General features: G+C 48.5%; 1 long non-coding RNA gene across 1 annotated transcript in view; it reads left to right on the top strand.

The window, feature by feature from the left end:
• Nucleotides 1–1,833: 1,833 nt before the first annotated feature.
• LOC309804622 overlaps nt 1,834–6,000 on the top strand; it is a 61,638-nt gene continuing 57,471 nt past the window's right edge. Inside the window, exons 1-3 of the long non-coding RNA XR_014294146.1 lie at nt 1,834–1,883; nt 3,605–3,648; nt 5,373–5,416. This is a non-coding gene — a long non-coding RNA (uncharacterized lncRNA). The remainder of the gene's footprint in view (nt 1,884–3,604; nt 3,649–5,372; nt 5,417–6,000) is intronic.

Raw genomic sequence — 6,000 nt, 5'->3', positions numbered from 1 at the left:
TGTTCAGCTTTTCTATATATGAAGTCATGTCATTTGCAAATTGAGAAAATTCTTCCTGTCTAATTGTGGTGCATTATATTTCTTTTCCTTGCCTAACTGCTCTGACTACAACATCCAGTACAGTGTTGAATAGAAGTGGCAAAATCAGGCACCCTTGTCTTGCTCCTAATCTTAGGGGGAAAGCTGACATTGTTTCACTATTCAATATGATGTTAGCCGTGGATTTTTCATTACTCTACATTATCATGTTAAGGAAATTCCCTTATATTCCTGACTTGTTCAGTAATTTTACATGATTGGATTTTGCATTTTGTGAAATGTTTTTCCTGCATCAAGATGATTGTGTGTGTGTGGGGGGGGTTGGTAGTATTCATAGGAGAAAACTCACTTTCTTCACTGTGGCATTCCTAGAGGTGACTAGAAGATGGGTAAGAGCAATGTCTTTCAGTCACCCTTGAGGCCGCCACTATCTACCTTTCAAATAGGGAAAAGACTGCCTTTTTCCCGGCTTCTCAATTACCAACTGGATCACCCAGCACATACACCTATCTTCTCTGACAATCCAAGGGAGACCCTTGGAACACACTTCGGCCTTCTGCAATGACACTTTTTTTTTTTTTTTTTTTTTTTTTTGCGGTATGCGGGCCTCTCACTGTTGTGGCCTCCCCCGTTGCGGAGCACAGGCTCTGGACGCGCAGGCTCCGCGGCCATAGCTCACGGGCCCAGCCGCTCCGCGGCATATGGGATCCTCCCAGACCGGGGCACGAACCCGCATCCCCTGCATCGGCAGGCGGACTCTCAACCACTGCGCCACCAGGGAGGCCCTGCAATGACACTTTTTGATGCAGTGTGTGCTGCATGTGGTGAACGGCATAATCCTCTAAATGCCCTCAGTAGGCCTAGGTGACTTTGGATGTTCCAAATGCTTAGCAATGCCCAGGGTAACTCTCTACTTTATTTCGGGCTGGACCTAAAGTCCAGTTTCCGCATCACTTAGAGAGACGACGAGCAGGAGTCCACAAACTGAATTGGAGCCCTGGTGGTTTCATTCAGGGCAGCTTAGGCTTCCTCAACGTGGCAGACCCGCATGGAACGAAAGCCTGCCAAGAACCACGGTCCTGAGGCTGTTTCAAAGCTGTAGAACGCTAGCCATAGAGAACACATTAGTTCCAGGCCCTTCCAACGGCATAGTGGGGGATGTTCCCAGAGCTATACATCCCTTCATTGTGCTCAGAAGGCTTTGGGTACACAGTGTACCTCCTTGGAAAGAAGTGCCCACGTGAGAGTCTTGAACTCTGTGAGGCATACTAAAGCAAAAGCCATCCATTGACTAAGACTTCCTGGAAACTGGTGCAACCCTATCTCTGGTAATGGGAAAATGTGCACCTTACCTCGAGACTAGAGGTCACATTTAGTTGGCACTTTAGCTACAGTATGCTCCTGGGGTGAGCTCCCAGGAAGGAATCGAAAGCACCTGGTTTCTTTTGGAAAAGCTCACTGCTCCTCAGAGGCATCTTTGGAATGAATAGTATCCTGGTGGTGAGGTTTTCAGGCGGCTTGGAATCTGCAACCAAGTTGCTTTCCAAAGGGGGAAAGTCGGGCTTCTCCCACATTCTCCCATTATCAATTTGACCCCACAGTGCATTTACCAGCACTCTCTGACTGACTACTTGAGACTTTCAGTCACAATGGGCCTTTCGATGACCACACTTCGTTGGACGTGGGGTGTTTTGCGTGCCATGAATAGCATTACCCGCTGAATGACTGAGTCAGGCCTAGGTGACTTTGGATCGTCCCAATGCCTCACAATTGTACTGGACTTTCTGTACTTTCTGTCAGGCTGGACCTACAGTGTACCTTGCGTCACAAAAGAGAGATGACAGGTAAGAGTTGCCAGGATGCACTTTAGGCTCAGGGATTCTTTCAGTGCCGTTCAGAGGGCCTCCACAGAGGGAGAGCCACGTTGACTGTATTACTGGCAAAAACGTTGTCCCGGGGCTGCCTTACACCTCGAGAAATCCAGCTCTGCAAGCGAGTAGCAGTTCATTGCCCTTACCTCTGCGTAGAAAGAGTTGACCCCTACAGTCTTTTCTGTGTTGTGTGGCTCGGAAAACAAAAAGGGGACTCACAGCATACACTCTCTCCCTCGGAAGGGTATTCACACACGACACTCTTAGGCCTATGGAAAGCCACCAAGGAGTTAAAGCACTCAATCGAGTCAGGGTTCATGGAGATGGCTGCACAAAAAACTTGGCTGATAGGAAACACTCGTGCTTAATTTGAGACTAGGGGTCACTTTTACTTCACAATTTAGCTACGGCAAGCGTGGGATAAGCTCCTTGCAAGGCACTGGAGACCACCTGGATTCGTAGGAGAAAACAAAATTTCTTCACTGAGGCATTCCTTGAGGTGACTAGAAGACGGGTAACAGCAATGTCTTTCAGTCAGCCTTCAGGCCACCCCTATCTACCTTTCAAATGGGGAAAAGACTGCCTTTTTCCAGGCTTCTCAATTACCAACTGGATCACCCAGCACATACACCTATCTGCTCTGACAATCCAAGGGAGACCCTTGGAACACAATTCAGCCTTCAGTGATGACACTTTTGGATGCAGTGTGTGCTGCATGTGGTGAACGGCATAATCCTCTAAATGTCCTCAGTAAGCCTAAGTGACTTTGGATGTTCCAAATGCCTAGCAATGCTCAAGGTAACTCTACTTTATTTCAGGCTGGACCTAAAGTGCAGTTTCTGCGTCACTTAGAGAGACGTCGAGAAGGAGTCCCCCAACTGAATTGGAGCCCCGGGGGTTTCTTTCAGGCCAGCTTAGGTTTCCTCAATGTAGCAGACCCACATGGAATGAAAGCCTGCCAAGAACGCCATTCCTGAGGCTGTTTCAAAGCTGTGGAACGCTAGCCAGAGAGAACACATTAGTTTCCGGCCCTTCCAACTGCATAGTGTGGGATGATCCCAGAGTTGTGCATCCCTTCATTGTGCTCAGAAGGCTTTGCGTACCCAGTGTACTTCCAAGGAAAGAAGTGCCCACGTGAGATTCTTGAGCACTGTGAGGCAAACTAAAGCTACAGCCGTCCATTGACTAAGAAATCCTGGATACCGGTGCACCCCTATCTCTGGTAATGGGAAAAGGTGCACCTTACCTCAACACTAGAGGTCACATTTAGTTGGCACTTTAGCTACAGTATTCTCCTGGGGTGAGCTCCAAGGAAGGAATCACAAGCACCTGGTTTTTTTTTTGAAAATCTCACTGCTCCTCAGAGGCATCAGTGGAGAGAATAGTATCCTCGTGGTGTAGTTTTCAGCCGGCTTGGAAACTGCAACCATGTTGCTTTCCAAAGGGGGAAATTCGGGCTTCTCCTACATTCTCCCATTGCGAACTTGACCCCACAGTGCATTTACCAACACTCTCTGACTGACTATTGGAGACTTTCAGCCACACTGGGTGTTCCTATGATCTCACTGCGTTGGACGTGGGGTGTTTTGTGTGCCATGAATAGCATTACCCGCTGAATTACTTAGTCAGGGTTAGGGGACTTGGATGGTCTGAATGCCTTACAATTGTACTAGTTTTTCCGTACTTTCTGTCAGGCTGGACCTACAGTGTACCTTGTGTCACAATAGAGAGATGACAGGTTAAGAGTTGCCAGGATGCACATTAGGCTCAGGGATTCTTTCAGTGCCGTTCAGAGGGCCTCCACAGAGGGAGGGCCACGTTGAATGTAATACTGGCCAAAACATTGTCCCAGGGCTGCCTTACAGCTGTAGAAATCAAGCTCTGCAAGCGAGAAGCAGTTCACTGTCCTTCCCTCTGCGTAGAAAGAGTTGACCCCAGCAGTGTGTTCTGTGTTGTGTGGCTCGGAAAACAAAAAGGGGACTCACAGCGCACACGCTCTCCCTCAGAAGGGAATTCACACGTGACTCTCTTAGGGCTACAGAAAGCCGCAAAGGAGTTAAAGCACTCAATTGAGTCAGGGTTCATGTAGATGGCTGCACACAAAACTTGGCTGATAAGAAACACTCGTACTTACCTTGAGACTAGGGGTCAAGTTTACTTTGCACTTAAACTAGGGCAAGCGTGGGATGAGCTCCTAGCAATGCACTGGAGACCACCTGGACTCATAGGAGAAAACAAAATTTCTTCACTGAGGCATTCTTTGAGGTGACTAGAAGACGGGTAACAGCAATGTCTTTCAGTCAGCCTGGAGGCCGCCACTATCTACCTTTCAAATGGGGAAAAGACTGCCTTTTTCTAGGCTTCTCAATTACCAACTGGATCACCCCGCACATACACCTATCTTCTCTGACAATCCAAGGGAGACCCTTGGAACACAATACGGCCTTCTGCGATGAGACTTTTGGATGCATTGTGTGCTGCATGTGGTGAACGGCATAATACTCTAAATGCCCTCAGTAGGCCTTGGTGTCTTTGGATGTTCCAAATGCCTAGCAATGCTCAGGGTAACTCTCTACTATATTTCGGGCTGGACCTAAAGTCCAGTTTCCGCATCACCTAGAGAGACATCGAGCAGGAGTCCCCTAACTGAATTGGAGCCCTGGTGTCTTCTTTCAGGGCAGCTTAGGTTTCCTCAACGTGGCAGAGATGCATGGAATGAATGCCTGCCAAGAACCGTGTTCCTGAGGCTGTTTCAAAGCTGTGGAATGCTAGTCATAGAGAACACATTAGTTCCCGGCGCTTCCAACTGCATAGTGGGCGATGTTCCCAGAGTTGTGTATCCCTTGATTGTGCTCAGAAGGCTTTGGGTACACAGTGAACTTCCTTGGATAGAATTGCCCACGTTAGAGTCTTGAGCACTATGAGGCATACTAAAGCTTCAGCCGTTCATTGACTAAGACTTCCTGGAAACCGGTGCACCCTTATCTCTGGTAATGGGAAAATATGCACCTAACCTCGAGACTAGAGGTCATATTTAGTTGGCACTTTAGCTACAGAATGCTCCTGGGGTGAGCTTCCAGGAAGGAATCGCAAGCACCTGTATTTTTTTGGAAAAGCTCACTGCTCCTCAGAGGTATCTGTGGAGTGAATAGTACCCTGGTGAGGTGGTTTTCATGCAGCTTGGAAGCTGCAACCAAGTTGCATTCCAAAGGGGGAAATTCGGGCTTCTCTCACATTCTCCCACTGCCAACTTGAACCCACAGCGCATTTACCAGCACTCTTTGACTGAGTGCTGGAGACTTTCAACCACATTGGGCCTTTCTACGTTCACACTTCGTTGGACACGGGGTGTTTTGCGTGCCATGAATAGCATTACCCGCTGAATGACTTAGTCAGCCCTAGGGGACTTTGGATCATCCCAATGCCTCACAATTGTACCAGTGTTTCTGTACTTCCTGTCAGGCTGGACTTACAGTGTACCTTGCGTCACAATAGAGAGATGACAGGCTAAGAGTTGCCAGGATGCACTTTAGGCTCAGGGATTCTTTCAGTGCCGTTCAGAGGGACTCCACAGAGGGAGAGCCACGTTGAATGCACTACTGGCAAAAACGTTGTCCCGGGGCTGCCTTACAGCTCTAGAAATCCAGCTCTGCAAGCGAGAAGCAGTGCATTGCCCTTCCCTCTGCGTAGAAAGAGTTGACCCCAACAGTCTGTTCTGTATTGTGTTGCACGGAAAACAAAAAGAGGACTCACAGCGCACACGCTGGCCCTCAGAAGGGAATTCATATGTGACTCTTAGGCCTATGGAAAGCCGCAGAGGGGTTAAAGCACTCTATCGAGTCAGGGTTCATGGAGATGGCTGCACAAAAAACTTGGCTGATAGGAAACACTCGTGCTTACCTTGAGGCTAGGGGTAATGTTTACTTCGCAGTTTAGCTAGGGCAAGCATGGGATGAGCTCCCAGCAAGGCACTGGAGACCACCTGGTTTGATAGGAGAAACTCTCTTTCTTCACTGAGGCATTCCTAGAGGTGACTAGAAGACGGGTAGCCGCAATGTCTTTCAGTCAGCCTTCAGGCCACCACTATCGA

The sequence above is a fragment of the Mesoplodon mirus genome (genome assembly GCF_964341445.2).
Source record: "Mesoplodon mirus genome assembly, chromosome: 5".
NCBI lineage: Eukaryota > Metazoa > Chordata > Mammalia > Artiodactyla > Ziphiidae > Mesoplodon > Mesoplodon mirus.
This window is presented reverse-complemented; position numbering and strand designations above follow the sequence as displayed.